At 33.3% G+C, this 7,147-nt stretch overlaps 1 long non-coding RNA gene across 7 annotated transcripts; it reads right to left on the bottom strand.

Moving 5' to 3' along the window:
- Positions 1-466: 466 nt before the first annotated feature.
- LOC110707238 lies at positions 467-5,330 on the bottom strand. 7 transcript variants are annotated; one of them, XR_002508452.1, is made up of 6 exons: positions 3,681-4,039; positions 3,385-3,434; positions 1,793-1,858; positions 1,441-1,658; positions 1,261-1,334; positions 467-557 (listed from the first exon to the last, which is right to left on the bottom strand). It is a non-coding gene; the product is annotated as an uncharacterized LOC110707238 (long non-coding RNA). The 7 variants fall into 7 exon arrangements; XR_002508451.1 differs by having other exon boundaries at positions 1,793-3,434; positions 3,681-5,330; XR_002508455.1 differs by lacking the exon at positions 3,385-3,434 and having other exon boundaries at positions 3,681-4,033.
- Positions 5,331-7,147: the final 1,817 nt, after the last annotated feature.

The following is a 7,147-nucleotide window of genomic DNA, read 5'->3' as shown; positions in this document are numbered from 1 at the left end:
AAAAAATTAGAATTTTATTAATATGAATTCAAAGTTTGTACATTGTTACCTATAAGGAAAATTACAAAATTAAATTAGAATTTTATTAATATGCATTCAAAGTCTTTGCTTGCTTCTGCTTTACAGCTCTGTGTGTGCAAGTTGCTGTTGGGGCTGTTCTGGTTTTGTCCAGCCTGTTGCTGGTTGCAGGTGCTGCCACTAGTGTACTGGTGATGGTTGTTGATGCTGGATTCTGTTGCTGTGGCATTGCTGGTCTTCAGCTAGTCAGCTGCTCCTTGTCTATCTGCTGGTTCTGCCACAGCCTGCTTTTTCCAGCCTGTTGCTGCTGATATCTGTTGTTGGTGCTTGCTGTTCCTGTATTGCTGGTGTTGTGTTGCTGGAATGCTGTTGAGGTGTTGCTGGCGTGGCTTGCTGGTTTTGGCCTGCAGGTCCTTGCTGTTGGTTATGTCTGCTGCTATTTCTGCCAGCTGTGTTTCTGCTGCCCAAGCTACTGCTTCTGCTGCTGTTTCTGCTCAGACTGCCAGCTGGGTGCTTCTGTAGTTTTTATACATCTTAAACTAAAATCGAGTTACTAAGCATAATCTATAGTTCAACACAATGATACTCTTGATTCTAAAATACTACCAAATGTACCAATAGCTTAATATGATCACCCTAACATAACAAGCAAAACTTCCACTTTCCAAGAAAAATCACCATCGTTTAAGGATTAAATCAATAATTTAAACTTTTAATACATCCTAAACTCAAATCACATCGTTATTGGTTCATGATTTTTTCATTTAGCTATTTAACAATGGTGAGCCCCATACCGGTTTTCTCTCCTCTCCCCATTTCTCTCCTACCTTGACTAACATACTAAAAATAAAAAATTCCCTTGATTTTTTATTTTTTATTTTTTTTGAAGAAAAAAATTCCCTCGAATATATAAGTGAAAAAATTAGTTATAGATGTAGTTACTCAGTTAGACATGAATTTTTCACAATCAACTCAATTTCACAATCAAAAGTCATAACCCACAAATAGAAGCATATCAACCAAAATTAAAAAAACCAGGCAATATTCGCTCTTAATTTCTAAAACCCACCTCCCAAAATCAAAAATTTAATTCAACAAAAGAAAGTACATATATATTCCATCAGATCAAATTTTATACCAAATACAGAACATATATGAGATGAGATAGATTGTAAGCATCTACGTACATTCAACAAACACAACATGCAAATAATTGAGGCCAATATCAGCGTAAAATAATACCATCCATCCTTGCCGGATTGACCTTTGCATGGAAATGTCGAGAAATCTTCAACAACCAGCCGAGGGTATTGACTCTGAATTGTAATTAAAATCCAGTGAGTAAAGATATGATTAGAGGAAACACATCACCATACTGTGGTACCTAAAGCAAGAGGCATCAACTCGGCTGGAGTAACATACCTGATTAAATGTGTGAATCTCAACATTTGAATTGGCGTATTTTTCAACAATCTGTATGCAATGAGTTTGAAGTCTTGAAAAGATGCTCCACGAGATAAAAGTCTAACAGCACGGAACATAAAAAAAAAAGGGTACTTTATCTTAAGTGTATCATCATGTGTGTTGAATGAGTTCATCAGAACCAAAGGCACTTTGGATCCATACTTGCTGTTAAGGCTCTGTGTATCATCTAAAAGAGGGTAAGAGCCAACAAGAATCATAATATATATATATATATATATATATATATATATATATATATATATATATATATATATATATATATATATATATAAAGAGGAGAATGCAGTACCTCAATTTGCTTAACTATAAGGTCAAGGAAAGTTAGGCCATTACGAACTTCAATGACAGACTTGCACTAGATTAAAAAAACAAAAGTTAGTATTCAAAGTTATGCTCACACACCAAGAAGCTCGAGACCACATTTAATGACTGAGACAGAATTTTCTGCTTAGTAAAATCAGCAAATGTATCCTTCAACATATTCTGAAATACAAACATTTACAAAGTAAAAGAGGTAGTTTGATAAACCGAAGAAAACATCGTCAATAAATAAGATTGGATCCAAATGATAGTAAATTTGAAACTCAATCTTCCAACCACGCAAGATCTAACATTGTACTTTTGACACTTGCTATGGATCTTGTAGTCCAGAACATTTTTGCATTGTAAGTCCATTGTTCCTTAAAACAAAAACCTCCTTTACCACTATATTAGTGGAAAAAAAAGTCTGATCAGTCTTAAATTTAGCTTTGAATCAGCTAGATGCTATAGATTATTAATGCATCATGATCACATGTCACATTAGAACTTGATTGGCTATTACATTATGATAAATTATGGTTCAACTTCCTAGTTTGTTCAAATATCATACTTCTAATATTGAAAACATACAAAATATCGATACTCTTCCATCACAACAAACTTAGGTCATGTATTAACATAACAACACATATGAAATCTACAAACAAAATCACTACAATCATACGATCCAACCAATAAACTAAATGTGTCAGATCTTAAAATCATAAATCAACGATCAAAAGTACAAAATTCAACTAAATAGTAGCAAAACCAAAATTTCATGATCTACGTTAAAACAACATACTTAGGACCAGACCTCCAAATGCATGATATAATACAAAAGGAGCGAATTGTGGGAGTATGTACACTGGCCAAAAACTACCCATCAGACAAAAAGCTCAGCATTCAGCAACAAACAATATCCAATGAACACTTGATGAATTACAATTCATCACCTAATACAAAACCAAATTGAACCACCCATTACGTCCTTACCTAGTCATCCCCGAAAAGGAAGAAACACTCAAGAACAAAGCTTGAAGGCTTGAAGCTTGACAATCCAGTACAATCTATCTTATATTCTCAGTAGCCAGTACATAAATCTACAAAATTAACACCACGAAACCAGCTGAACATTCCACCCAGCATACATACCAGTAGTTGATAGCAAATTCAGCAACACACATTTCTCACTTATCTTGACATCCACGTCTTTTTCCTAAGGCAAATATGGGTACTCTAAAACACAATAACCATGCTTTACATTCACATTATCACCCCCAACTCGACACCACGAAAAAAGCTGTAATTCGAGTATTCGTATTCCACCCATCAATCATAGTTGAGAGCACTCTAGTAAAACAAATTTCTTACCTTTCCAATAAACAACATAAACCAATAATCCCAAATTACAACACAACACAGTTATATCAAATTCAAATTCCTAAAACCCTAACAAACCAAAACAAAAGGGAATTACCAAAAATCATCAAAAATCGCTAAAATCAGAAAGAGATTAAAAAGAATAGAAAACTAGCCATGAAAAAATGAAGAAGAAGATAGCACAAGTAGTGGACCCACCAACTTTAAGCAAGATCAACCCAATTCGTATTCCACCCATCAATTGCAAGCTGTAACAATTGCAATTGCATAATCAAATCAAAGGTTGCAGATCTTACCAGAAAACCCGACTACACCGCCGTCTTTGCAAAATCAATTTACATTGACATTGTAAAAAGAACTAAACCCTAAAATTGAGTTCATGAAACTTGAAATTGATTGAATTTAAGGAAAAGAAAGTCTCAATTCAAGCAATAATGATGATGCATGGAATAGAGAGGAGAAAAAAAAAAAGGAGAAAGAATTTGAGGATTTACCTCCGACCAATAACTTATCCGAGCAATAATCAAACGGAACTCTATAATCTAGCAGAAAAATCATAGAAGGTTAGAACGATTTAGGAGATTGCGGGATGAAGAAGATAACCAAATGGATGAAGAAGATGGAGAAATGGAGAAAATGGGAAAATGGTGATGAGAAATTGAGAATGGGGAAAATGGAGAAAAAGAGGAAAGGTACTGTACGTGAGAATTGTGAATAGAGGGAAGCAAATTAAAGAAACGTGTTGTTCTAAATATTTGGTGAAAAAAATAGAGGGAAAATGCGCGCTTCATTCTAAATTTTTTCATGATACAACATACCGTTGCAATAGCTCTCATTTTTTTTTAAAATAGCTAGGCTATTGCAACGGTTCTTTACAGTCGTTGCAATAGCTATACCTCTAAGAACATTAGTGTTAAATCCGTGGCAATAGCCTACTCTATTGCAACGGCAATTAGAATACCGTTGTATTAGCCTTTATTAGGCCGTTGCATTTGGTCAAAAATGTAATAGTGATCAGCAACATATTCAGTGAAGTCATCAGGATATTGGCTCTAAGAAAGGAACTCAGACACCAAGGGTAATTTAACCTAGTTTTGGAAGAAAGTTTGGCTAGGAAAATTACTTCCTAATTGGAAAATTTTCATGTGGAAAATTACTCACAAAGCAATTCCAACTGCTGAGAACCTAAAAAAAAGGCATCTTAGTAGAGCAGGTTTGTCCCCTATGTGGAGAACACCAAGAAACACAAGAGCATCTATTCAGAGATTGTGAATTCTCCTCGAGGATCTAGGCTGCTAGCTCTCTAGGCCTGAGGACAGCTCCACATAGAAACCAAAATATTAGAGATTGGGTAACATGCATTATGTCTGTTCTCTTACAATAGGATGGCAAGATGGAATAAAGAGCGACTGAATTTGTGGTAACACTACGGGCTATTTGGTTACACAGAAACCATATATTCGATTCAAAAGGATCCACCCAAATCCTAGTCTGATAATGCAGGAAACACAAGAGCTTCTTCATCGCTGGATTGTAACAGTTAGCAATGAAGACAGGACATAACAGAAGATCTCTCCTCCAAAACAAAAGTGTTGGATCTGGAGAACAGGTCAACTGCTATCATCTTCTATTCTCCAAATCCAGATTGATTCTTCTTGGAAGTTGAAAAAAAAAAAAACAAAGAGACCTCCTACTGCAGCTGTAGGATGGTATATAACCTAAGGACAACAACTTCAGGATTCTGGAGCCACAAAAATTGTGGCTAGTGATAAGCTATAAGAAAAGTGCAGAGCTATGGAGAGTGGACTACATCAAGCAAAAGAGAAGTGGAACCAAGTGATTGTAAAGACAGACAGCCTAGAAGTGATTCATCTAATCAACAACCCGAACTTAGCTCTAGCTTACATTCGTCTAATTATTGATGCTATTAGGTAAATTTCAAGATCCTTCTCATTTTGTCTATGTGTGAAAGTAGACAGAAACTGGGTAGAGATGACCTAGACCCTAGCAAAAAAGGCTAATCAGCTATATAAGTTGTACCTTGTTTTTCCAGCTGCAAAAAAATAAAAAAGCAAAAAAGTAGATTCTATTCTATTCTATAATCAAGATCCTATAAAAAAAGTAGATGGCCCATACTCAAGGTCTATGATCAAATTTTGACTATACGACTTTTATTATTTGATTGACTTGGTTATTTGACAGAGTAACCCGATTTAATAGGGTTAGGGCCAAGCTTATAGGGCCCTTAATAGACAAGGTCTTTAATAGTCAGGGCCCTTATTAGATAGGGTCAATATAATGCCAAAATATTCTTACAATTTAATACATAGAGAAAATAGATTATGTAAAAAATTACATACATATTTTCGTATTCATATGTACTCAATTATGGCTTCGTCCAACACTTATTTAGATTGATAATTTGTTGGCCCGCCCATTATCGACCCGTTATTGACCCGCGACCCGCATTGGCCTAACTCGCTATCGATCCTATAAAATATGACCTTTTTGAACCAACCCACAGACTGCCGCACCGACCATGACCCTACCCTCCCAATAACCAGGTTTGCATACAATCCCTTTTGATATTCTAGGTTTAAGATTTTATTTTGTATGTCTTATTCGAATCTATAACATAATACTAAAACAAACACCAGGAATGACACATGTCACTTCCTGGTGTTGTTTTTTCCCTCCAAAACTTCTCCCTCCCTTTTTAGCAAAATTCTTCTATTTTTGGAATATTTGTATAATACAACTATAATAATATTAGTCCTAATCTTAATTATCAACTTTATACTAATTGTATTCCTTTTTATTTCATGTTCTATTTACTTAAAATAGTTACACAAGATTTTGAAACCTTTTAAATAAGGGAGAATAAGTTATAATTTAGAAGGTTGAAATATGGTGGAGATTATAAAATATCGGAGCCAAAAATACAATATTTACATTTAAAATACCAAGATATATATATATATAGTTGTACAATTGTGGGATCAATAATGGGGGGGGGGGGTGATCAATCTATTCATGGTGTTGATTTGAAATCTTATGAACCAATAATAATTGAGTTAGTATTTTGTTAAATATTTCTATAATAATTTACCAACTTATAACTTATTTTTTCCTTCAAAAAATCTACTAACTATTACTAAAATTGGTCATGCTTACATCGATCATTTTGGATATATGTCAAGCTATCATTAAAATTTTCCCGCCAAAATAATATATGATGTCAGCATTAAGTTTTTTTTTTATTTTTTTATTATTCAACTTAGCTTATTTTTTTAAAGTACATTATATAGTTTTTTTTTATAGCTAAATTAATTCATAAATAAAAAGCCATACGACATCTACATTGTATAGTTTTATTGGGAATAACATGCATCGTGAATGTAATATAATATATACTACTTATAAATATTTACAACACAACTAATCAACAAAAATAATTTTTTTTTTCAATTGTAGTTTTAATAATTTTTTCCTTATTATTTCTTCTTTCTTATATGCATTGTATTTGTTTATTCCACACGAATTGCCTCATTTGTATATTATATCACAAATTAATTATGAGAAAAAACATTATTACTACCGTGCATCAAATAGGCATAAATGTTTAGAATCAAATACATTGTAATTCATGCTAAATGAGTTGTGAGAATTAAAATATGGAATCAAATAGGCATAAATGTTATGATTCTAAATACATTGTAACTCCATATTTGATTCTCACAACTCATTTAGTATGAATTACAATGTATTTAGAATCATAACATTTATGATAATCTAATATTATATAAATAAAGTGGGCATTTTTGGAGAGCATTCGGCGCGCCACATGAGCAAAGGTAAATTTTCGACCAATTAAAAATTAGATTTCTATTTTATTTTAGAATTAAAAAATTCGTTTGCCACCTAAACAAAAGTGACGAATGAGATTTAAGAATTTTTCCAC

Source organism: Chenopodium quinoa, unplaced genomic scaffold (genome assembly GCF_001683475.1).
Source record: "Chenopodium quinoa cultivar QQ74 unplaced genomic scaffold, ASM168347v1, whole genome shotgun sequence".
Classification (NCBI taxonomy): Eukaryota; Viridiplantae; Streptophyta; class Magnoliopsida; order Caryophyllales; family Amaranthaceae; genus Chenopodium; species Chenopodium quinoa.
Note: the sequence above shows the minus strand (reverse complement) of the source record. Positions and strands in the feature narration are given on the sequence as shown.